General features: G+C 46.3%; 1 long non-coding RNA gene across 10 annotated transcripts in view; it reads right to left on the reverse strand.

Moving 5' to 3' along the window:
• Nucleotides 1-26317, reverse strand: part of LOC108409146 (uncharacterized) — a 162402-nt gene that overhangs the window by 76634 nt on the left and 59451 nt on the right. Inside the window, exon 1 of one of the 10 annotated variants that reach the window (XR_001856140.3) lies at nucleotides 308-437. The exons of the other annotated variants lie outside the window; for them this stretch is intronic. This is a non-coding gene — a long non-coding RNA (uncharacterized lncRNA). Of the gene's footprint in view, nucleotides 1-307; nucleotides 438-26317 lie in introns of those variants that run through there. 10 annotated transcript variants of the gene reach the window in all.

A 26317-nucleotide genomic window follows, 5' to 3' on the forward strand; every position in this document is an offset into this window, starting at 1 on the left:
TGTCCAGAATAATGTTACAAACTTTGACAATATTGCCAGAGGTTAAGATAAAAATGAGGCAGTTTAGATGCATGATAACCAGGAATCCGAAAGTCCCTGGATCCTGTTCTCCCAAACATTGCTCCCAGCACGCTCCTGAGGAAGCCACACTCCTCGAACCCCATGCAACTAAAAGTTGATCAAGGGCCTTAAATGCCAAGAAACAGCTTTCAGTCTCAGATTTGGGGGATGCACCTGGCACACGTAAAGAGTGTGCCCTTTGTCCTGTTACAAAAGAAAATCGGAGAACCAGCTTATTCGGATGTACCTTTGAGAAGGAGGCTGAATCTTCACACAAGACTGGGCTTACTTGGCTCAGCAAAGATGTAAGAGCGGAGGAAGAGCAGAAGGGTGGGGGCGCAGATATCCCCCGCCTCTCGGGCCGCGGCCCCACAGTGAGCTCCAGCCCTCCAAGAGTCACTCCTCCTGCCGCGTTTGCTGTTTCCCAGCTTCGCGCCTGGGGCAGTGCTCACCGTGGGACACGTCCGTGTTCTTTCCCCTCCTGCAATGCCCTCTGGAGTGAGGCGTCTGAGGTCGGGTCCAGACTAACACAAAAACAAACATGGAATCTCTCGAGTAATTTGCATAGAGTTGATCTAAAAGCCCATTAAATCTGTGTGTCAAAAAGAGGAGAATAGTGCTCTCGACGCTAGAAATGCCTGTCAGGAGTGCAGAATGAACTGCACGTTTTAAGAAAGGCTTCACTAGTACAAATTACCACTCCGGGTTCATTCATTCATTCATTAAAAAAAAATCGCTCAGCACTCACAACAATCCAGAGACTATCATAAGCATCAAAGACATAACAGGGAATGAAGCCAATGAAAACCCCTTTGTTTATGAAATTAGTAGTGGCGATTCAGTCCCATTTGGTCTGTTAGGCGCTTAGGATGATCTTTTCAGTGCCATAGGGAATGCAGACTATAGAAAAGCTACTGGGCATTGGTCTTCTAGCGCTTCATAACCTCGGCCAGCCATGGGGGTGGCTCATTATAATATGACACAAAGCAGTAGAGTTTAAGGCAAAACAAATCATTCGGGCTATCAGAGCTCAAAACCCTGAATGTACTAGGAATTCAGTAGGCACATTTGATAAATAAATCTTTTCTTTGAGCAAGACAGTTTTTGATAAACAATCTTGTGGAATTTGAAAACTGAGAAAAAATGGTAGAAACAAAATATGGTGGTCAAAATAGGGAGGTTACTTCTCTTATTGCTTATCTTATGTGCTTGTTCAAAAAATGATACTCTATAATTTACTAAAATTTAGAGGAAAGTATTTTGTGGCCCGTGAAACTTTGATGTAACCCTATTATTTAAGCTCATATTGGCAGTTACAGATTAATATTTGCCAAAACATTCAAATTACACAAAATTGTATTTTATGTAGCCAAGTGTGACTTCCAAATATGTTGAACTTGAGTCCAAGTTTAGACCAAAGCCCATTTGCAGAATGCCTGACACTAAACCTACTTGATTAAATTTCCCAGTCTCTCCGCTTTCCACTGACGGTCTCTGAGCTGTTTATTCCTCTAGCTCCAAAAGCAAGTGATGGCTGTTTTGGGGGAGAGGACAAGGTATGAATGGCTTGTTGTTTGGGGGGAGAGAGTTGTTGGCTAAAGTCAGAACATCATTTCCAAGATTTTATTTTTAAAGACCTACAAAGTTAGGAGGTAAATTCAAGCACCCTAATTAGATGACCTTGAAGGAGACAAGAGGACAGGGCTTGCTATTTTGTTTTCTGCATTCGTTAAAAACCAGATCTGAGTGATGGCAATATGGTTTATTATCAAGAAGTGGAAGTGAAAGATTTTGAATCTATAATGTGTCTGGTTTCCCTACTTTTCCAATCACTCGGGCGATCAGAACTCAAAACCTGAATGTACTAGGAATTTAGTAGGCACATTTGATAAATGTATTGCTTTCTGATACCTCAGAGGGTTTATTTTAAACATTGTTGAGCATGCTGTATTCTTTGAGGAAATACAAGCTCCTTCACTTAGCTGTGCTCACGGTCTGCTGGCAGAAACAGCTACACGAATATAAGACCATGATCCAAAGAGCAGCTGTGAGGTGTGACCTCATTTGAGACTCTTCAACCTCTAAGCTCTAAGTCAGAAAGATTGTGTCCTGCGTAGAGTTTCTCCTAAACGGTTTGTCCACACGGTAACAAAGTGTACGTGAGGGTCAGTAGTGAAATAGTCATATGTACAGCCCTGGTAATGAATAGTGCCCTATGAAATCTGAATTAACAAAAAGGAAACTAGCATACATCTTAGAAGAAAGGTCTAGTGAACCAAAAAATCTAGCCTTTCAGGGAGTAGAAAATTGTTCTTTATTAAACTATGGGCTAAATTTAACTGAGCGCCACCAGAGCTACCCAGACTTGATGGCGATGATCAACAATAAGCGATGACCGCCGCTTCATTCAGGTGGCCTCTGAGCACCTGGAGGTGAGCCAGAAGGGGGATTGGGTGCTGAACCCCCCTCCCTCCTGACATGGAACTGCCAGGGCCCCAAAAAGTCATGTGAGGTCCACGAAGTTCATAGCAGTGGATGGAGGTGCTCTTTTAAATTATGATTATGTCATAAAAAAAAAAACAGATCCTACCATTTGCAACAACATGGATGGAGCTGGAGGGTATTATGCTCAGTGAAATAAGCCAGGCGGAGAAGGACAAGTACCAAATGATTTCACTCATATGTGGAGTATAAGAACAAAGGAAAACTGAAGGAACAAAACAGCAGCAGAATCAAAAACCCAAGAATGGACTAATAGTTACCAAAGGGAGAAGGACTGGGGAGGATGAGTGGGAAGGGAGGGATAAGGGGTGGGGAAAAAGAAAGGGGGCATTACAATTAGCATGTATAGTGTGGTGGGGGGCTGTGCAACACAGAGAAGACAAGTAGTGATTTTACAGCATCTTACTACGCTGATGAATAGTGACTGTGACGGGGCATGTGGGGGGGACTTGGTGAAGGGGGGAGCCTAGTAAACATAATGTTCTTCATGTAATTGTAGATTAATGATACCAAAATAAAAAAAAATTACGATTATATCACAACAATAGTACTCAAAAGAAGGCGCCACCACCATCACTATACACATTGTTAGCAAGTTACACAAATGCTTGAAGTTTGAGAAGAAGAAGGGTCAGAAACACGGCTATGGGGCCAGCAAATTTTACTGTGGCCCTCAGCAGATTTGTATATGTGCATGGCCAGTGATATTTTCCAGCAAAACTATCTCCTCACTTCAATTTAGGAAAATGTTCTCATAAATGAGGCCTTTTTCTCTAAGAACCAACCCCCAGTGAGCTTATGGAACCCCATCTGTACCCTTATAACCCAGCTTTAAATACTCACTATACACCAAACATATTCACTGACAGCCTAGTAATCCTGCATGGTGTCACCTTCCTCAGACAGAGCCAAGCCTCTCACTTCAGCAGACGAGGGACAGTCCCGTGGAACGCTCACAGCTGTGGGCAAAATGCAAATCATTTCCTCTAAAATTAGTGAGCTTCCATCAGAGTTCTTTGGGCTGGTGTGGGGGCCCCGGCTGTTCTCAAACAGCTCCCCAGACAGTCCCGGTGTGGACCGCCTAGAAAAGCTGGGGGGGGGGGGGGAGGGGTGGAAATCAGGACTGAAAAAGCTGGAAAGGGGTGATCGCGGGCCTCCCGCTGTGCACAGGACACTATATCATGCACCAAAGTGAGGTTAAAAATAGGCCCCATAAATCGTGTGTGATCATCGGGTAAAATAATCTTTGAACCTATGAAGGAGACCTCGGAACAGGTACAAAGCAGCCCTGAGCGATGCCCGTACAACCACTGTGTCACTCTCCCGAGGACGGTTCTCAGCCACTGTTGGTCTGTCCCCCAAAGGGTATTTGGCGATGTCTGGAAGCGCTGCCAGTTGTCACAGCTGAGGAGAGGGAACTTAATGGCACCTAGTGTCTAGAGGCTGGAGACACTGCTATTCATCCTGGGATGCCCAGGCCAGCTCTTTCCCACAAAACCATCTGACCCACCCTGTCAAAGCTGCTGGAGCTCAGAAACCCTGCCTGGAGCTGGACTGCCCAACAGAAACTTTATGTCAGCCACACATGTAATTCTAAAGTTTCCAACAGCCACATTAAATCAAAAGGACAAGAAATGGAGAATTAATTTAGTAATACATTTTATTTAGCCCAATATCCAAAATAATATATTTTCAACATGGAATCAATATTTTTGAAAACTAAGACTTTGTTTCTTTTTCTACTTATACTATGTCTTCAAAATCCACTGTGATTTTCTACTTAGAGCACGTCTCACTTCTGACCAGTCACAGTCCAAGTACTAAGTAACCACATGTGGCTGGCGGCTGCTATATGGAAAGCGTAGTTTCTAGGCTGTAAGTACACAGTTCACCGTGTTGGTACAGAAAGAGCTGGTTCTCTCCACTAGACAAGAGACAAGTGATCCCCCAACCTTACGTGAAAGATTTCCAGATCTCTAAACAAGTGCCATGGAGGGACAAAACTGAGGCTGCCCCTGGGAAAAAGTCAAGTTACAGCATGTGGGGAGCAAATGAATTTGAAGACAGAGTTGTCTGCCACAGGCTGATGAACGTTGATCTCATTAATGTTATGGTCAATGAAACTAGTAGGACACAGCCAAAGAGCAGCTCTGAGTGCTTAAAACACAGAAAACACATGGGTCTAGTTGCCCGTTATGTTTGAAATCCTCAGAATATATAGTAGTTATCCAACAGAAATACTATAAACTTTAAAGCCTCTCTTCCTTCCACCCAAAATTTAAAACAACTTTCAAATAACCAATAAAATGTTCCATTGAGTGCCCGATCAGTCAGCAACATTTATTTAGCGAGCTCTGTACAAAGACCATTATATTATGCAATAAAAGGTGATTAAAAACAGCTCCTTTGAGTTGCTTACAATCTGCTTGGGAATAAATAAATGACAACATATGAAAACAATTTTAGGACTTTTACAAAGCAACATTTTACTGAGGGACTCTGTAAACACCGCTTTCTTTATACTCTAGGGCATTGAAAAATAATATAGTTCCTTTTATTGATGTAGAAATAGCTGAATATCATAGACATCTATAAAAATTTATTGCCCCCAAATCTGCCAGCTAAGCCAAGTACAAACAACTGAGTCCAGGTTTATTTGGAGCACATGACAGTAGTTAGTTTACTTTCTTAAAATAATTCCTCATGTGTTATCTTTTCAGAACAGGGAAATTTCACGGCTGAATTTCATAAAAATATCTATGCCACCACAAAAATGTCACAAAATAGAAATCAACATTCTTTCTCACCTCTATTCTCAAATTCTAAACAGATTCAGACATACATAGAGCAATGGTGCCTTTGTGAAGAGTGGGTAGAGACTGACGCCTTCACGAGGGTTGAGGACCCAAAACAAACCACAGGCTAAAGTCTGTGCTTTCTTTTGTCCTGAGTTTAATGCCAGATATATCCGAAAATGGAAAAACACCATCATTTGTATATATTTATCTGCTATTTTTATAGGCAAGACATGAGTCTGAGGGTAGTTCTTAGAATGTTTGACTAAGTTCTGAAATAGTTGTAAATGTGGACAAAACAGACAGAAACACGTGTTGATGCATTTCTTTTTTAATTGTCTCCAGCGTCTGGCTAGGCAAAGATAGCCAGAAATATTAGATCTGTGCCGAATGTACCTGAAATGCGTTCTACTTAATCATATTTTAATTCAACGTTCCTAGGCTGTTTTTTAAAGGATTAAAGTTGTTAGTTACAACAGTGGAAATCAGAATTCTGTAAATGGTCAGAATTTGACCTCTATCTTTAGGGTTTGAAAATCATCTTTACACCTCCACAATAAGAAAACAAACAACCCAATTAAAAATGGGAAAAGGACTTGAAAATATTTTTCCAAAGAGGATATGCAAATGGCCAATAAGCACTTGAAAAGATGCTCAACATCACCGGATCATTAGGGAAGTTCAAACCAAAATCACAATGAGATACCACTTCATACCCCTTAGGATGGCTATTATAAAATTTTTAAGAATTAAAAGACAGAATAGCAAGTGGTGAGAATGTAGAGAAATAGGAACTCATGCATTTGTGGAAGGAATGTAAATGGTGCAGTTGCTATAGAAAACAGTATAATAGTTCCTCAAGAGATTAAAGAATTGCTATATGGTCCAGCAATTCTACTTCTGGGCATATATCCAAAAGAACTGGAAGCGGGGACTCCAGCAGATCCCTGCACACCCATGCTCACAGCAGCACTGTGCACAGGAGCTGACGGGCAGCAAGGACCCAAACGTCTGCCAATGGGTGAAGGGCTGAGCACAGTGTGGCCCATCCTCACAGCGGAATGTTATTCAGCCGTGAAAAGGACGTTCAATTATCATTACCCACACTTAATGACTTCTGATTTAGAGAATTCAATCAAGTGAACTGAAAAAGAATTAGAAACTATGAGTCAAGACCCAAAGCTCTCTAGGAAACCCAAAAAACCACATAAAGGTGTGAAAACCCCCTATTCTAGTATGCAGCAAAAAACAAAATATCTAAAATATTTCCTCTAAAATACATAGGAATGAAATAAGACATATAGTTCTCATAAGAATACAGAATTCATAAAGTTAAAGGTTTAAGATGGTTATAATCACTAATGAGCATAAAACCCTAACAACAGGATTGTCTTGGTAATTTGATGAAATGTTTGTAAAATTTATGGAATAAATTGAACACATTTTGAGCAAACTTAAAAATTTTCTTACTCTCCTGAGCTTATTCTTTAAAGAAAACTCCAGGCAGGATTTCAGTCCCTTACCTAATGCACACTCCTGGCCTCACCACTCCCCTGAACAGATCTTCCTGCCTTCCCTGCCTCGAGGACGGACAGGCAGTGCTCATGGCATCTGCCGCCCTACGTGAAGCTCAGAGGAAGCCATCTATAGTGTTTGTGGAGTAAATGATCTTTAAACTGGCTAAACAACCACACCTGTGGAGGGTGAGTGCCAGGCCGCAAGATCCACTTCGCCTGCCCTCATCACCATCTCCGTCAGCGAGCAAATGAATGTGTACATGGTACACTTGCTGTTTTGTGAAAGGCAAGTGTCTGGGAGGAATAGATAACAAGCTAGCAGAAATGAGATTGTTCCCAAGTCCTGATAGGCTGGAAAAATGAGCCAAATTTAGGACAATAAAGTCAGTAAGAGCTGTAAAAGAAACACACACACGGCCCTCAGTGAATAAAGGCTGGAGAACATGAGATGGGACAGTATTTTCAGAACACACTTAGGGTCCTGGAAGCCACAATGCGGTGGTCTCCAGCCTGGAACTTGGTGACTTCATGTGGCCTAAACAGCCCAAGACTCACCTTGAAAAGTAACAGAAGATATTTCCGAATTTAATAACAACTTCAGGTTTTTATAGGTTATATTTTGTTTGGATTAAAATCATCTACCATTTGGCTTCTGTTTTAGATTTCCATTAAATCATTTTGACTGCGTCATCTTTTTTTAAGCAGAAATATAATTTTGTATCACTAAACAGTAGGTTCTACGAGTCCTGGGAAAATTAAACTTTGCCCCGAAGCTTCACAGCATGTAAGGACTCGACTAGATGCAAAGCCAGACAAGAATTTGGCCCTCAGACTTGCCCATAACTATGAGAATAGCATAGTTATAGGTAAATGAGATAAATAGTCAGGGCACTCATCATGTTCGCACACTTCCATGTTTTCTGGAAGGTTCTCAAACATTAAGATGTGTCAGTGAAGGCGTGGCTGTTAAAAGCAGAAAGAGAGACTCCCCAATAAAGGAGTGAGGTGAGGGGCCTGTGTTGGATCTTTAAACATTTCTGTTTCTGTTTTTCCAACCCTCTTTTCTTCTCTCTTCCTTTTACATGCATATCTCACCTCAATAATGCAGCAGGGTACTACAGAGATGTGTAAGCAAAAATTCTAACTTCACATAAACAAACTGAAACTTATATTCACCTTTGGTTTAGACATACATGAAATTTGCCCTTTTAAAAGAGAAGTTCAAGCAATGGATTATTGGTACTTTTTCCCTATAGCTCACGGCCACTGTTCATGAGTGATGATAAGCCAAAAAATGTGGGCATCTGCAAACATGTAGGTACCAGTCTTCAAGCCTCAGACAACAATAGGACTTCCTGTGTGAAGATTTCCACATATAAACAAGCTCCCCTGAGGCCGTGGAGAACCTGCAGGGAGAGGCCACCTATAATTACACTTCCCATAAGCGCAAATGCACAAAGCAGCTTCAGAACAGTTGCCACGGATTTCAGAAACATCTTCTGGTTTACCGGACACATAACCGACTAGCTCAGACTTGACTTTAAAAATCAAAATAAATGCTAAATACCTGTATGTTTGTAGAAGAAAATGCCGATGGCATGATGTGCTGCAGATAATTGGCACTGTGATAGAAAGTGGAGCCCTAGAGATCAAATCATCCGCCCCTATTCCTCCCTTAATAAATTACTGTGTTTCAGACTGAATTGATGCAACCCAAATATTAGCTGGAATTTACATTCTCCTTCACTCAGGTGCCCATCCCATAGGCTGTGGAAGACCAAAGTCCCAGACATTTGGAGGGACGGAGGAAGGGGTGGCTGATGGGCGGGCCGGGCCTCCTGCCTCTGCCCAGTTTGCCCATCTCTTGCCGACCCTATTCTGCCCTCCATGGAATGAGGCCTTTCCCAGCAGATTCAATCCAAAAACAAAAGGAAACCCTCCAAGCATGAACTTACCACAGCCTCTGACCAAAGTTTGAGGAGTTGGGATAGGTTCCAATTGCAGAAACAGAAACAGTTTCATTAAATACTAAACATTCTTGCTCTTAAGAATCCTTCAGTTGCCCCAAAACCTGGAATTTTCCCTCACTGGTTCCAGCCTCTGTGGTTTCCCAACACCATGTCATCTGCCTGGCAAATCTCCTCCTTTCCCCAACCTCCAAAATTAGTACTAAGAGCACCTTCGGGTATTCAGACCCAATACGGGGCTCAGCAGAACAAAATGTATCTTGAATAAGCGGATCCATCTTCCCTTGGAGCTGGTTGGTCATTTCCCTACTTACATTATAGCCATGGTTGTTTGTTAAAATAATTTGGCACAGGATTTGAAAATCTGGAGAAGCAAATTGTTTGTGTCTCTGCATACCATAACTTTTTTAGAATATATCATTCAAATTAACCCAAAGTGATTTTAGTAATTTTAGTGAGCCAGGTCTTTTTGTGTCCATGTTTGTTCAGCTCTAAAAAGACCAGCTTATAAACAGCCAAATTTGCTTGCAATTTGGATGCGACTCCTGAACGCAGTTATGCATATTGGCTCAGTGTCCTGAAGTGTATCCTCTGACACAGACGTCTCCAAGTGCTACAGAGCCTATAAGGAGTGGTCTTAAAATGAATAAATTGTGACAGTTAAGAAAATAACATTTTATTACAACTTCCAACTGACTCTTGCTGGTGCATAAATGTTATCCTAAGTACTCTCTGTTCCAAATTGTTTCTGGCTTTCTATGGATTATGTAGCATTAGTGTGTTTATAAATCCTGTATTTTTATGCTGTTTTTGCATTTTGCAGTCATGCTTCAACCAGTGGGGCAGACTCTTTCATTCTCCAACATTGCTTATCTGGAGTCTTACAGATTCTCCACAATCGAATCTAAACGGTTTCATACTCACACACAACAGATTTTCTGGTGACATTATTATTCTAATAACATCAGTTTGGGGTGAGTTTTGCTTTGGAATAAAAAAAAAGGAAGGAAGAAGTATTTTTCTACAGAGGAAAAGAGTTCTCAGGTTTACCTTATTTCTTCATGCTGCCAAAACCATATTTCTGCCTAAAGATGTCTCTTACTCACCTTGTTATTCAGCTCATGGTCTAGAGATGCCCAGGAGGCTGAGATGATTGCTGAAGGCTTATTCCAACCAGCCCTGTGATTCATCGATTCTATGAGTCCACAGTTTGTAATTATAACATAATGGAAGATATTATTTTATGAAAGGAGAAGCTATGACTTGTCCAAAAAAGGAACATAGGTTATAGTAAATATAAGATGAACTGGAACACAAGTGAACGAACACTTCCCTTTTGTATGAACAGGATTTGAATGAGTCATTCTAGATGGGAAAAAGACTAAAAGTTTAATTTATTATTTAAAACATTTGGCTTATCCTTCATGAATAAATTATCCCAAGTTATGTGGTTTTTGTTCTTAGGAAATTAAACTTTTGAATAGAAGGGTTAAATATTTTAATATTAATGAAAATGTTATTCTTATTTTAGTTACTTAAGAAGTGTGCAAATTTTAAAAATTCCTTTTATAGTTGATATACTTCTATAGTTAATTAACAAAAAATGCATTACTGGCGTAATAATAACAGCATTATGGGAAAAAAGCAAGCACTGTACCAATATGATGAGTAGCTAAATTTGAAGTTCAGATTCTTTATGAAGCAACTGACTTACAGTAATTGTGCTGTATTTTTCCATCACAGACAAGAGCATTTTGGACTGTCTTATGAATTCAGAGTCCAGGGAATTCCAATGAGATAATGTCATTGACCTTGAGTACAAATAATTGGTGGTGAATATTGTCATACGATAATGTGAAAGTTGCAAGGAGCTGGTTCGCAGACAGACTGTCAGAAAACCTGCTAAATCAACAATAGGATGAAACACAGTGTAAACTGAGTGTGGAGCTCTAAGGTGTGTTACCTCAAATGCAAAGGCTTCTGAGTAGCTGGGAGATTGGGTGTGAACCCTCCACTGAATTCCTGTTGAGTTAGTTCGGCACGTGGGCATCCATAGCCCCGCATGACTGAAGGGCCACAGCCGGTCTCCTGTTCCCATTCAGGGAGCCCCCCCACTGCCCCAGGTGCGCTGCCTCAGGAACGTGCCTCACAAGCTGCACTCAGATAAGTGAGACACAGAGGCTGCCCTTCCAAGGGGCAGTGCCACGGGAGAGAGGAGCCCGTGAGCCGCACCACCGTGTGTCCGCCCACAGGCTGCCCAGGAAACTGCCTGATGTCTTTGTCAGAAAGGCAGGGGTCACTAGGGAGAGCAGAGAAAGCAGCTCCAGGAGCTCACTGGCCTGAGGCTTCAGATTTATGTACATGTTCGTTTTGTTTAAACGCGCAAGCAGAGAGCTGTTGGGGGCCATATACAGTTCGTTAGGAAAAGCACATTCCTCCAGTCTTGGTAACAAAAGCCATATGGCTTTCTGGAAGTTAATTACATTATGAATATGCTGTAATAATAGTGGGGAGTGTGGTCTGGCAACTGCTGGGAGAAACGCTGAGACCTGGCTTTGGATCAGTTTCTCGGCGTATTCCTTCAGAACCTCGAGGATCCATGGCCTTGTGCCTCAGTTTCCCAATATTCAAAGGGAAGATAATAACAATACGGCACCTAAACGAGAGAAGAAAACTGAAATGTTTTCCTACTTAAATGTAAAATAATGTCATAAACTACATTTCAGGTCAATAAAACAGTTAAACGGTAAAAGATGTTGTGAGATAATCGCTAGCTCACGCAAATAGTCTCTGACTTAACTATGCCCCCTTCCCACCGCCATCAGGGCGAACTCTCTGCGACAGGCCGGACTGTTTAGCTCCCTGGTCACACATCACGAACAGAACAGCGACATGATGCCGCGCAGGGCGCCCCGCACAGCCCCCGCCCGGCCACGCGCCCCCCCGCCCTGCGGACACGCGCCCCGGGCTCCGGACAAGCAGGCTCCGCTCACCCCTCCACGTCCTTCCCAGGCCGTCCCCTCGCCCCTTACCTCGGACGCGGGGCGCGCATCGGCCCCAGGCCGGCCCCCTCCCCGGGCGCAGTGCGCGCCCTCCGGGCCCTCGGCGGGGCCCTGCCCGGCTGCACGGCCTCCGAGGCCCCGGCTGCCGGGTACAGCCGCCGTCTCTGCCCACCTGCCCCTCTCCCCACCAAACGGGGCCCCTGGAGGCAGGCCCTGTGGCCTGTCAAGTAATAGCTACTCAGTAAATTCTAGTTTATCATCCACTTTTAAAAAATAAGGTAGCTCACTGTTTGACCCCAGGGGTCTGGCGTTTAACTAGTTCATTTCAACCTATCAATCTTCCATCTGCAACATTTTTTAACGGAAAAGGATCCCAAGGGACTTGTAACGTTAACTACCAGTAACAGGCCCCTCACTGTGCTTGGATACCAGAAAATGAGATGGTTTTAGAAAGTTTTTCAACGAGGCCGAAAGCCAAGAATTTTCTGGTTCAACTCCAGAGAACCCAGGGACGAAACGAAGCGCCAGCCCTCGTTCCTGAAGCTCTTTAGTCGGTGGCGGGTTTACGGAGCCGTAGTCCAGCGCGGGGTCGAAATGGGACGCAAGGGCCAAGGAACCCACCGGACGATGCGTCCCTGCTGGCCACGGCCACGGTGGTCCCGGCGACGGCCGCACGCTCAGTCCTCGTCCCCCAGACGCAGAACTTCACTTTAACGGCCCAGTTAGATTTTCTTAATTTGGTCTGATTAGGCTTCTAGCTTACACTTCGAGGAGACAGAAGAACCCCTGATTCCATCGAGTTTATATTTTATAAATGTAAGTGTCCAAAGCATCGTCTTTCAGGAACTCAATCATTCCACATGTGCTCAACTAGCAAAAAATCAAGAACATTTATGTCTGTGATGCGTGCACCTGACTTGGAATGAAAGTCGGAGGAGTGTCGGAGAGTCAGAGGACAGAGGGCACAGGGTCTGCCTTGTGAATTTGTTGGGAGCTGCTTTATAGGAAACAAGCTTTAGGATCTGATTCAAGGGCCAGGAAACAGGGAAAACAATACTAATAATAAAGGCAAGAGAGAGTCATTGATAGAGCTGAGCTCCAGAACTTTAATTTCCTCAAGATAGTTTCCAGATGGTAAAGAACGTCTTTCCATGTACGGTATTTTTCAGGAGCTAAATAAGAAGTCATCCGTTGGCCTACATGGCAATTTTTCAGTATGGTGCCACATTCACTTAGATTGTCATTGCTGATACTAACCCTCTGATGTCAAAGACACCTGCCTGGGGCCAGGAGCTGTCCCCAGGGCTGAGTCAGGGGCACGTGCTAATCCTGTGCTTGCACGTCGATTGCCTTCCAAGGAAGGCACTAACCGAGGGTCTGGAGAGTCTCTCCTCTCTCCCTGCAGCGTTTACAGGATGCCAGCCATGGAAGCATTGCAGGGAAGAAGAAAGGAGAATATCAAAGAGCACAACAGGTGGCATTTCTTGATTCTCCTTTTCCTGTTTCAGGAAACAGACCCAGACTGGAACTCAGAAGACTGGAGGTTCACCCTCAAGTCTGCCTCTTGCTAAGTTAGTGAATCTCTGCCTCAGTTTCTCTGTCAACTTTCTGCCTTCTTACTAGAAGTATTAAGAGTATGAATAATGATAGCAACTACACATGAACTTCTTTAAAGTCCTTAAGAGACATTATATAAAGCATTATATAAACACAATAACTTACAAAGTACCATTTTTTATGACCAAGCCATGCATTCGTTCATTCGCTCATTTGGCAGGTACTTTTGAATATCTAGTATGTCACACACCAGATGCTGGAATTTAATGGGGAGCAAAACACAGGCTCTATCCTCATGGAATTTAAAGTCTAATTAGGAAAACAAGGGCTGGCTGATCAAATGATCACTCATAGAGAGAATTACCATCTTGTATGTATAGAATTATAACACATCCCATGGCCCAGAAAATACTGTACTCTACCTATGGAATGTTCCCTAATTGCTTCTCTCATTTGTTTATCATATAATGTTAATCATCAAGTGATTCTTGAAAAATACAACATAGCATGTTACTTTTCAGTTAAGGCTTTTAGATAATGAATAGAATTTAAGTTTTTAGGTAGAGAGGGGTATCCATTTAGTGAAACAGAAGAAATGTTGGTATGAATTTAAAATCATAAGAAGAAAGTCAATCTGTAAAGGGCCTCCCCTGGGGCACATTTACAGAAAAGCATCTGCAGCCTTTATAGTAAAGATCCCTGGTGAGAGTAGCAGCTGATGTCACATTAATGATATGCCGAGGTACTTTACTAAGCACTTTGTAAATATTAACTCATCAATCACCACAATAACCTGCTGTGGCAGGTATTAGCAGTGGTAAAGGTGTTATCCCATCCTACAGATCAGGAAACCGAGGCATGGAAGGATTAAATAGCTTGCCTGCTGTCACAGAGCCAGCAAGTAGAGCCAGGATTCAAACGCAACCTGAGCTCTTACCTGCATGGTGTACCAGCTCGCTCATACAGTTGGTCTGCTGAAACATGTCCAAACTGTGGGGTTTTCTGGTTCAATAATTTAGACAGCAGGTTCAAGACCTATCTCTGTCCTTCACGTGACCTTCTGTGACTCCACCCTTCTCATATAAAGAGTAAACTGTACTTGGTAACTCCTGGTGGGAGTCACATTTAAGACAAAGCAAAACAAAACTTTCCATTCCCTTCAAACAGAAATTTGATCTCCTAGGGTGAAAAGAGAGGTGGCTGCTCATACGGTCACCAAGTGTGGGCTCCCCCATCACTGCAGAGCAAACTGCCACGGGTCTGGCAGTTCTGCCCTGAAGGAAGCAATTCTCTTAAGATGGATGCAATGTGAAACGGTGCCTTTGTTATAAGCTTCCCAGTAAAGGCAGGTCCAAAAACTTTCTGTGCGACCATGTTCTGTCCCCACACATCTGTGTGACCATGTTGTGTCCCCACATACCTGTGTGACCATGTTCTGCCCCACATACCTTTGTGGCCGTGTTCTGTCCCCACACAGTTCTGAAACTAGAAATGCATCTACAGAACATGATAGTGGCCATGACCTTTGCATCTTGAATCACACTGCCTCCCACGCTTCAGTCATGCAAGATTTCAAGAGCAGAAGTAAAAAGAAAAGCAAAGGGACATGTTCAGGCAAGTTGGCAGAGAGAGCACCTTTTGACGTGTGTGTGTGTGTATATGTGTGTGCGTGTGTGTGCGTGTGTGTGTGTGTGTGTGTGTGTGTGTGTGTGTGTGTGTGATGGAAGGAATGTTTTGAGAATTAAGATTAAGCAATCATCAGAAATAACCCTCCTCATTTGACTGGAGAATTAGCAGAGACTATTTTTTGAACTTCATCCAGCAGAACCCTAAACTGAAAAAGGAATCTCAGCACACACGACTAACCGCTGACAGGCTTGACACAGTTTACAAGACAAAACAGGGCTCTTTTTGGCAACTGCCACCAAGATGTGTTGGAGAACAAGTTTTACTCCCAGGCAGAAAACCGAGGACGTGAAAGTTGTGTACAGTTGTAAAGATGTGTGTAAACAGCAGACACAGAGGTAACACTAAAATTTTTAAAAGCACTTTCCTTCTCAGCAGACATATCTGCTGGGCCCCTGAAATACATGGAGTGCTGTGACCACTTCTTATTTTGTAAAGGAGGGGAAAGAACTCTGGTCTAACATGACAAGGTAACACCCTAGGGAAAAGACTATACTGGGATCATTCCTTAACCCAGAGCTCCAGCTTGAACCTCCTAAGGGTGTCAGCACCGTTCTCCAGAAGGGGAGGGTCACGCTACGCCTGGGCACTGGCTGTTAGGACGCTGTGTGTGAGTGAGGGGAACACAGGGAGGGGGGGGCTCCCTGCTCCCCACCCCTCCGCATTACAAGTAAGCGCTTACAGCCCACTGGTGAACAGACCGGAGGCTCTGAGCAGTGCACACAGGCGGAGGCTCAGCTCTGGGCTTGCCCAGCGCAGCCTGGACTTTGGAGCTAAGGCACCTAAGCTGGGTGCGCTCAGCTCTCAGCTGGAAGGGAATGGGAAAGATGGAAATAAAGGGATCTTGCCAAAGTTTCTTTTTCCATTTTGGCCACTTAGGACAAAGCTTAGAGGTCTTCGAGCGTAGAAACCTAGTGACTTCAGTTTCAGTTTGAAAAGCAAATTGATCAGGAATGAAATGCAGCCAGCCACTGCCCTGCAAGACCCAGGGCCCACGGAGGCAGACCTGTGATTAGCAGAGATCTAGGAAGTAATGCAAACAAATGGGAGCCCCATACTCCAGAGGAGCGCAGCAGCCGTCTGAACGGCCACCATGAAAACCTTCACAGCAGCAAAGCATGAAAGCTTATTCGGCTGGAACCAGGCAGTAATTCCAGCCACTTTTTGTCAAGTGTCAGGCACTTTACACACATTTTATCACCATTTCACAGACTAAACATACGGAGGTCCATAAGGGTGCATGTGTCTTGCCCAAGGCTGTGCATAGTATGGCTGCATATCCTAGAGTCCCCACCGCAGCTGGCTGCCTGCAAACAGACCCCTTCCTTAAAAATGAAAGCAGTAAGACATGGAAGAACAGTTACAAAATGATGTTGAATGAGAAAATAATACAAGTTGTGTATATCACGACCATGTGAAAGATACATGCAGGTGAGGTACAGTTGGATCCGTGATGAAATTTTAAAAGTTGTGTTAGGGTAGTAGGATACGGAGGAGTCTTAAAAAATTGGGTCTGTGCTACTCAAATATCTAACCGATCATGTGCTGAGAAGTGTGTCAGGAACCAGGTGAAGCCACGCACCAGGGGACACTGCCTGAATAAGGGGCATTTTCATTACTACTTCACAAGACAAGAGGGGCTCGTGTCAGCAAGAGGAGGGAAACGTCGCCAGGGTGGTGATGAGGCTCCGCAGCACATTGAGGGCGCACACCAGAGACACCATCAAGAGGGGTCAGCTCGGACGTCTGCGCCTTATGAGCTAGAAAGTGTGGGTGACCCAAGGCAAGGGCCTGAGGGACTCCAGCTGCTGTGTGGGTGGCTGGAAGGACAGAGGCCAGGCAGGGAGACCACCAGAGAACGAGGTGAGAATGAGGAGGAACGGCGCTCCCAGTCTCCCCGCGAGCCATCGAAACCCAACGGCAGTATCGGAACTGCCCCCGAAGAGCCCAGACCAGTGACCCAATCACGTTTCTCCTTTTCAAAGAGGGTTAGGGTACCGAAGGCCCGATGATCCCAGGAGGTGCTGTGACCACACTGCACCAGGGCGATCATTTGCATAAACCTCTGCAGGTACGTGTCATGGGAATAGGAGAGACTCAGTGCAGACATATTGCTTTTCTCCTGACAAACCCACGCAGTTCTGAGTAAGACTCGTGACCGGTATTCATGACACACCCATGAAACAGAGAAATAATGTCTTTAAAGTGAAATGCTCTGACTTGCATTCATTAGTCATCGGCAAATAAGCCAATACTCTAGGGTGGGAGGCAGAAGGCTGGAGGTAAGTGAGTAAATAGGTAAATAAGCAGTTTTTAAAATAGCTGCTGTTTTAGGAACACACAACATAAGGTCTTGCACACTGGCTTCTGTGTGACCTCAGGCAACGTATTGTCTCTAGTTTGGCTAACCCTGTAATGCCTTTGGATACAGATGACAACTGCAATTTTGGCCTAAAATTTCCCAGTAACCAGACTTTCAGACCTGCAAGTTTTCAGACCAATGTAGCCTAAAATAGATATGAAACAGAATTCAGACGGTGTGAGCTCAGCCTTCAGGCATATGTGCTCTCGCTGGAATCATGGGAACGACTGACCCGATCAGATGGCTCACGGCACATCTCGCGTTACACCAAAGAAACAATTCCAACAAAGGGCTCCGGTTTGATGACTAAAAACCGCCAGCTGCTTCTGCAGGTCTTTGGAGGAAAGGAAAGCTCAGTAGGGACAAAGGCATAAACAAGGGCCGTGCAAGGTTGCTAACCTCCAATACCACCGCCTGGTTGTTTTACCCTTAATTACCACTGCCTACTTTAAAGAAAAGTAACTCTTAAAAAAAGGAGTCTTATCCATTTTCTGCAAACTATGAATAGTAAAAATGCTATTTTTGTGTTTCTCTTTATAGATATTGTTGAGTGTCTAAACTGCATTATATTTGCTAGATTTTAAAACAAATACTTCTCCCAATTAAAAAGGTTTGAGGAAGAGTGGCCAATCTGGCCTCATGTTGATAATCTGAGTAGCTCATTCCCTGTGTCCAGCTCCAGGAGAGACACCAAAAATTGCAGACTCTCTGCCTGTCTTCTTGGACTAGAGACATAGGAGGGACTTGCCGTGGGGCTGTGGATGAGGGAAGATGGTCATCAGTGCAACAGTGGGAGAACCCCCCAATAATTCTTGAAGCAGAGACCCTTGGTGCTTCTGTGATAGAAAAGAGGAGACTTCTCCCAGGGTGCATGGGGGCCAAGGAACAGGGATGTCAGCAGCCAAAGGGACACGGCCCACATTCTGGTTATTTCATGCCCAAGACTGTAACTATAATATGCGCAGTGAGAGTTCCGGCTCCACAGTTATTTTTACATCCAGGCGCCTGGTGGTCAGCAAACAGTCTGTCGGTTCATTCTGTCGGGCAAGGCTCCTTAATCGTCGGCACTCTATTCCCCATCCTGCCTCCCAACATGCCTCCATACAAGCACATCCCAAAAGGTGAGAGGGCGGAAGTTCAGTCACACCTCATTTTATTGCGCTCCACAGACACGGTGCTTTTACAGACTGGAGGCTGCGGCCGCCCTGCACTGAGCAAGCCTGTCGGCACCATTTTCCCAACTGCATCTGCTCCCTTTGTGGCTCTGCTGCCTGTGAACCACCTTTGCAGCATTTCAGATTTTTCCATCACCACTGAATTTGTCTTGGCAACCCGTGATATTACTGTTGCAATTGTTTTGGGGGCTTCCGATGCTGGGCCCCCTTGTCTGTTGACGTCCCCACTGAGCTGGGAGTCTGGCCTGCTCCCTAGGCTCCCCTTTATCAACAGCCACTCTGAAGAAGGCAAGAGGAAACATGTGACGTCAGCAGGGTGACCGCAGGGCACTGTCGCCCCTTCTATCCGCCCACCCGGATAACAGCCACATAAGCAAACTAAGCCTCGTACTGACCGGGTTAGATTTACATGGGAGCATTTACACTGGTCACCAGCCTGTGCCTCCCCGTCCAGTCCTCTCCCTGCTGTTGGGGCATGCCACAGTGACCGGTGGACGGGCTTCGGGACGCACAAACCAGGTTCAAACAACAACTCCGCTGTTTACTCCATATGAGACGTTGGGCAAGCTTCCTAATTGCTCTGAGCTTCCCCTTCTGCATCCATAAAATGGAGACACACCCTTGCACACTGAAAGGAGTGTGAAAAGGATGCGTGCATGCGAAGCGACACACTGGGCATATGCAAGCACCCAGCGAGTGGCAGCTGGAATGCTCAGTGGGGCCGCCGCCGTGTATCTAGGTGCTCAGATGAGGCAGGGACCCTGGACAGATTTCTCCTTCTCCCCAGGCAGCCTGGCCTAACATCCAGTCCACTCCTCCGCCTCAATACAGTGGAACACCACTGCCTCCTGCCCGTCACTGCTCTTATGGCTACCCACCTCTTCTACCATTTTTTCTTTTCTGCCATTACAACCTTTTAACTCTACCCTGTTCCTATTCCAACCACTCTGTGCACATTCCCCCCACCCCACCCCACTGGTGAATTTCCTACCCTAGAAATGTCCTCCAGAGCCTCCCCAGCTGAGGTCTTTCGGGGCCCCGACACTGCCTTCAGGACGCGGTCCCAGTTCCTCAGCACAGCCTAGGACCACATCTCGCTGCTCCCTCACTGTCCACCATGCACGCCTTCCTCCCAAGATGACTTGTGCTGCTCACAGTGGCCCTCGCGCCCCAGTGCCTTTGACCGCACTGTGCCTGGCACACGGTCTTCTCTTCACGTGATGGGCTCCCGCAGACATGCCAAGATTCAGTGCCCAGAGTTCTTTCCCAAGAAGTCTTCCTGACTCCGCATCACATACTGCGCGTCTGTTTTCTGTTGAGACCTGAGCTGCTAGAGGTGAGGAACTGTGTACCTTGCTTTGTCCTGCATTGCATGTGACCCACGTGAATGCTGAATCAGTTCATTCAACGAGCGCTCAGGGGGCACCCCACCTGTGCCGAGCACGAGCTGGAGCTGCACATTTGCTATCGCCACACAGTCCCCACACCTCATGACCCTTGGGGCCACAGGGAAGTGTGATCTGCTTTTGACGACCTAACATCTCCCTCTTCAAAACTCCCAAACTTCAATTGCTGCCCATTGGCAGATGCAAACACTCACTCTTGTAGAAATGTCATCTAAGTTTAATCTCACAAAAACCCTGTAAGATATTATCTACATTTTTCAAATAATAAACCCAAAGTCTGGGAGATTCAGTGACTTGTCCAATGTCTACCAGCTGGTGGCTGGCACACCACGTATGAGGGGAGGCAGTGTTGCACAGCAGCAGGGAGCCAGCTGTAGGGGGAGACCCCCCCACCCGGGTTCCAGTCCCAGCCTTTCCACCTTTGAGCTGTGTGGGTCTTACAAAAACTACTTTGCTTCTCTGAGCCTCAGTTTCCCCTCTTAGAAAGAGGGGGAAATAATACATATGTATCTACCCCCCAAGGTTGCCTGGCAAGACCCCAGGGAGACCCGAGACGTCCCAGAGCCCACATCCTACTCATTCTGTGGCCCCTACTTTCCGGGGAGGCTGGGGCTGCAGGAAGAAGGCAGATTCTATCTGAAGGTGCCCAGGGAATCTGAGGCCCAAACAGGACGCCCTTGTTTCCAGCAGTCAAGGTCACCAAGAAAACTGCTTGTGTGCCGACTACGTCCCAGACATTCCCTAGAGAATTCAGATCTCATCAGCCATCAAATAAGAAGACTTTGTGAAATGTGGAAGTCCTCTGAAAAGTACAAACAGGCTGTATTCTTTTCATGACCAACAGTCTAAGTTGGGATCCTGTGTGGTGCCAGTCACCTTGTCAGTTTATCTAAAAATCATTTCCTCCTTCTATCACTTTTTTGGATCATATAACCATGATTTTTTTAATTCTCTTGAACACCCATTAAAACTGCTATGTTGCTAATTCTGTCAAGTATGGTATTTTGGTCCCCACAAATTTTGTTCAATAAGTTAATCCACTTACAGGTGTGTATAATGGAATAAAACTTTTTTCAGTTTATTATAATGGTGAAGCTGCTGACAGTTATAACAATGGGCAATTATTAAGCTCATACTATGCACTGGGCACTGGGGTTTTAAAAATCCATTATTCCACTTAATAGAAGAACCCGTGCAAAATCTGAGGGATAGTGGTGTTGAACTGCTTACCTTGGACCACGTGCTGCGAGTGGCAGGACAGGAATCAAACCTGTGGGAAGCCAAGTCCTCAGCCACGCTGCACAGAGCACGTGTCACACTGAAGGCCTGGGACAACCAGGAAACCAGCACAGGCAACACACCCGCCCTGTCCTGAGAGGGCATCGTGCAGCCCCAGCGTGAACACCACCTCAGACAAGAGCAGGGGTGAGCACACCCAGGGCAGGTGCCGGGCTAACTCGGGTGGGAAGCTGCTGTGTGGAGGGTGCAGGTCACTGCCTGACGTGAAGGGTGAGTGTAGGAGAGGGAGCAGAGCTGGAACCAGAGGGACCCTGGGAGAGAGGCTGTCCGCCCCTCAGCCTCAGCCTCAGCCCCATCACTGCCGCTCTTACTAGTTTCCAGTCCATTTACAATTTTGACCTACATCCTAGCACCTGTTGTAACTCTACCTTGCAATCAAAGCTAGAGGATCTGGCTTGCCTTCCCTCTCTTCATTTTTGCAAGTTTGTTACCTTTTAAACATTTGTTTTCCCATGACCTGCCTTTTAACCCCTGACAGTGTGGCTGCCACAGCAGTGCTGGCCCGTGTGCTCAGCACTGGAGGAATCTGAGTCCCAGAAACATCCCAGGTGAGGGTGGGGAGTGATGGACCGGGCCCCTGGCTTCAGCAGGGCCTTTCCCCTCAAACTGGAGTGCGCCTTTTGGCTCTTTGCCATGAGGCAGGTATTAGATGGAAGGGCCACCTCCAGAACGGGGGGTGGAGACTTACTCCCCAACACCAGTGACTGTCAAAATTAGAGAGAGGTGTGAGGTTTTCTCTAAGCCAAAGACTCTCAGAAATAACGAGAAGCAATAGAAAAATGAGCCAGTGATAGTCATAAATTTACAATATATACACATAGATACAACATATATGTGCATATACATACTATAAGCATATAGATAACACGTGTGTTCATATATATATTCATATATTCTGTACGAAACAAAGAAATACACACTGAAATCCTGCAATACCATTGTTTTGTCTGTCAAATTGGCAAAGCTTTTTTTGCAGGTAATATTCCATGCAGCAAGAATGAGATAGCACATATAGAGAAATAAATGCAACACTCCTGGAAAGGGATATTTCCATAGTATTGTGCATGCATGACCTTGTTCCATTTCTAGGAATCTAGCCAAAGCTAATCGTCAGTTACAATCAAAATGTAGTTGCATATAGACATGTTCATCCCACTACTATAAACAGTGAAAAATAAGAAGCAGTATAGAGGCTCCAAATTAAGGGAATAATGGTATAAATGATAGCATTTTTACAGAATGAACTATTACTTAATAGGAGAAACTGAGGTTTTCCAAAGGCCAAGAAAATTAACAGCAGCAGAGATAAGATTTGAACCCAGGCATGACCTCAGAGTCCGTACTCTAAAAGCCGACATGGCCGTTTCCCAGTCAATCTGGAAAGTCAGGTGACCACCAGGCACAACAGCAGGTGGACGCTAGCACGGTGCAGTGTTCACAAGCATTTGGTCAAGACATTTCCTAGTCTAACAAGATGGTGAAATACTGGGTTAAGCGAATGTAAACAGATTGTTTTTGATAAGGTAATATGCTTCAGGAACCTCTGACAGATCTTTTCACATGCAGCAGTCCCAAATTTATCTAACTATGATGCCCTTTGTTCAAGGCACGTCCCTTGGGAGTGATTTCTCTGGAGCACAGCCTCAGGACCGATGCGTCTTGCCGCCCTACACCGCTCTGGCTCCGCGTCTCCACGATCTCATCCTCGGAGTCACAAGGGAAATGGCATAATGTGTGACCATTCGTATCCCTGACTGGGGCTGTGGTCATACACACATGCTGTCTTGCTATAAGAATAGCCAAAAGCATTCAGGTTTTTGCTGGTATTCTTTGAAATAAGATTTCACTCTGATGAAAACTTCAGTCCACACTTCTAATAGGGAGACTTACATGCTGTGAAAACCGTCATAGAGAAGATAGACAAATAAGAAACTTGGGACTTTTCTGACTCTATCAGCAAAACACAGATGTCTCTAGAAATTTTTCTTGATGCAACATGATTTTTCCATGAAAATGTTAACTAGCCAAAATGGAAGAGGATTCTGAAGAGATGTACTCCCATCCGGAATACTTCTGGTGCTTTGAATGTTAGTGAAGAAAAGTCCACATTCCTCAGCATTGGCCGAAGTGCCCACAGGGTGCCAGCTCCATTTTCTCCTGGCATCTCACAGAACCCTGCCTGCAGCCCTTCATGGACTCTGTCAGTCCCATAAAGAGCAGACGGATTTCTTTGTTTCCTCTTACTCTCTGCATCAAGCTTTATTTTCTTTCCCAGCAGAGGGGTCTTAAACCTGTTCTGCCTTTGAGCCCCGTCCCCACCCAACTGGGACAACCTGAACTTCTCCTTTGGTGAACCTGTTATGTCCAAATCCTTGGCCGGGGTCCCCACCCCCGGTGTCCTTCCTCTGCTCTAGCAGACTCGGTGTCTTGTCCTCTCCCTCCTCTCTGTCTAGATCTCAGAGTAAAACCCCTTTTCTTTCTTATTGTACCTTCTTCATTAATTTTAGGATGGAATTCCTACCAGTCCTCCCTAGCTTCCCTCCCACCTGCCTCAATAGGAGAAGTGAATGGCCACATGCCTCCCATGAGCCCGGGCATCCCCTGGGCCTTGGCTGCTGTGTGGACTTGGATTTTGGCAGGTTATCTAATCTCACAGATTAGATGAGTCTCCTCATCTGTACAGCAGATATTCCAGTAGCTACTTTCCAGAGTTTGGGGAGAAATAAATGTATGCCAAGTGACTGATACTTAATTGGTGCTAAATAAATGGAAGCTATGATTACTGTTACTTTAAGTATTATAATTCCGATCTGCGGGCGATCCCTTGGTCTGGACTCCTTCACACCACAGTCCTGACCATCACCCTCCCTCCTCTGGGGCCCCTCAGGGCACCTACCTGTAACCTGAACTGCAGTTTCCTTGGGCCGAGGCCATAGGCCACTGAAGAGGGCTGCTCTCCTGTCCCTCCCCTGATGTTGGGTCACAGTCTTTGCTAAAGGAAATCGCAGCTGGATGCGACTGGGAGACGTTCGCAGTATGGAGCTGCCGCCTCTCCTGACCAAGGTGCAAGTGTGGAGGCTTTCAGCACTAGGGGTGAGCACTTCACGTGTTTTATCGGTTGCTTCGAGGGTTAAACCTCATGCAGAAACTACCACAGCAACGGACTAGCTTCTGCCCCATTTTCCCTGCAGCCACTGGCCGTGGAGCGGTGCGGGGAGCTCCCTGTCTGGCCCAGAACCTGCTGACCGCTGGTCCCATCCCCAGGGAGTGCAGGGCCCGGGGAGCCAGCGTTCCTCAATGGACAGCCCCTCCCTCACCAGAAAGGCGGGGAGAACCAGGACCCTGGGCTCTGTTCCCCTTGGGCCTGCACATCCCCTGGGCCCAGAGGACATCCCCCGCCTGCCTCCCTCTGCCCTCTCCGAGGAGTCACAGCTTCTCAACAAGCTCGCCTGCACCGCAGCAGCCCCCTTGCCCACCCAGGCCCCTCCCACCCACCCCCAGTCCTCCTGGCCCATCCCTCCGCATGGAAATATCTGGCACAGTGCTACCCATTCTGCCCTACTGTCCTGAAAGGCTCAGGTGGAGACACTTCCCTGAGCAAACCTTGACAGGGGCTGCATTTGGGGAGTGGGGCACCAGTTTTCTGGGACTGAGCCCTTGTCATTAGGACTCAATTGGCAAAGCTGCCAGACGACGGTCTTCAACCTCCCACCGTTCTAGGTACTCCAGCTCCTCTCTAGAAAACCAGCTGGGCCCACCCGCCCGGAAGGGCAGCTCCGATCTTCCAGGTGTCCTGAACGGCATGGGCCCAGACTGACTGCGTCGCGGGCAAACAGCTGCCCCAGGAGGCCGCGGCCGGCGGCTCACGCGGCCCGGCCGGGCAGATGAACGGAACGGGCCAGGCAGGCTGCCCTCGCCATCTGGATGTCCTCCCACGGGCGTGGGGCCTGCAGCAGGGGCTGCGGGGCTGCCGGGCCCACACGTGAAGTGCGTGAGCAGTTCCCTGGCTGCACAGGACGGGAGGAGCAGAGGTGCGCACGAGGCACAACCCGGAGGGCCGTGTGCAGACTGCGCGGCAGAGAGTTACCCGTCTTGGGTCCCAGCCCCACCACCCCTGGGAGGTGGACGGACCCGCCGTCTTTGTCCTGTGAAACTCCTCCGTAAGCCTCCATCCGAGCCCCTTCGCTGAAGCCACCTCGAACAAGGTCTTGTCCGTCTGAACCAGGAGTCCTGTCCGAAACATACTGTCCCCAAAATAGATGACTGTGTCTAAAAAATTCATTCCTCAGACACACTGCCCTGCGGTCCGAGTCTCCTGTTGGTGTGCCTGCGGTCGTGCCCCTCACTCACTGAGCACGGCTCTTTGCACCAGGCAATGTGCTAAGGGCTCCACACACATCAAGTCAGAGCGACCCTGTGATGCGCATTATTACCGGTTTTACATGTAAGAAAACACACTTTGAGAAGCAAAGTAAAATGCCCAAGGTCACACACATCCCAAGGGCAGACCCCACATCTGAGTCCGGGGGACACCATTCCAAACACGTGCTCCTGCCTGACGGGGCGGGGAGAGCCGGGCAGCCTTCGTGCAGGCACACGGCCATGGCCATCGCGGTGCCACGAACCCACCTGACGCTCAGGGCGGGGCGGGCGTTCGGGAAGGAGCCGCGGGCTCCCAGCTGCTGCGGTCCTCGGGGCGGGTGCCAACGGGTATCGGACGCGGGCAAGCCGCAGCCCCCACCCAGGCGGGTCCTCGACAGGCAGTGTGGGATTAAAGGCATGTTAGGAGATGCGTTAGCCTTTGCCTGCAGCCCTGACGGCCTTGCTGGAGGCACTTTCCACATACAATGAGTAACAGATCCATTTGAGTTTTTAAGAACCCCTCCCCCAATTTACCCCTTGTTAACCGTAAATATCATTTAAAATTAGCATTTCTAAAATAATTTCCTGGGGATGATTTTCATTGTTACGCTTCTGTTTCATTGATGC

Source organism: Manis javanica, chromosome 15 (genome assembly GCF_040802235.1).
Source record: "Manis javanica isolate MJ-LG chromosome 15, MJ_LKY, whole genome shotgun sequence".
Lineage (NCBI taxonomy): Eukaryota > Metazoa > Chordata > Mammalia > Pholidota > Manidae > Manis > Manis javanica.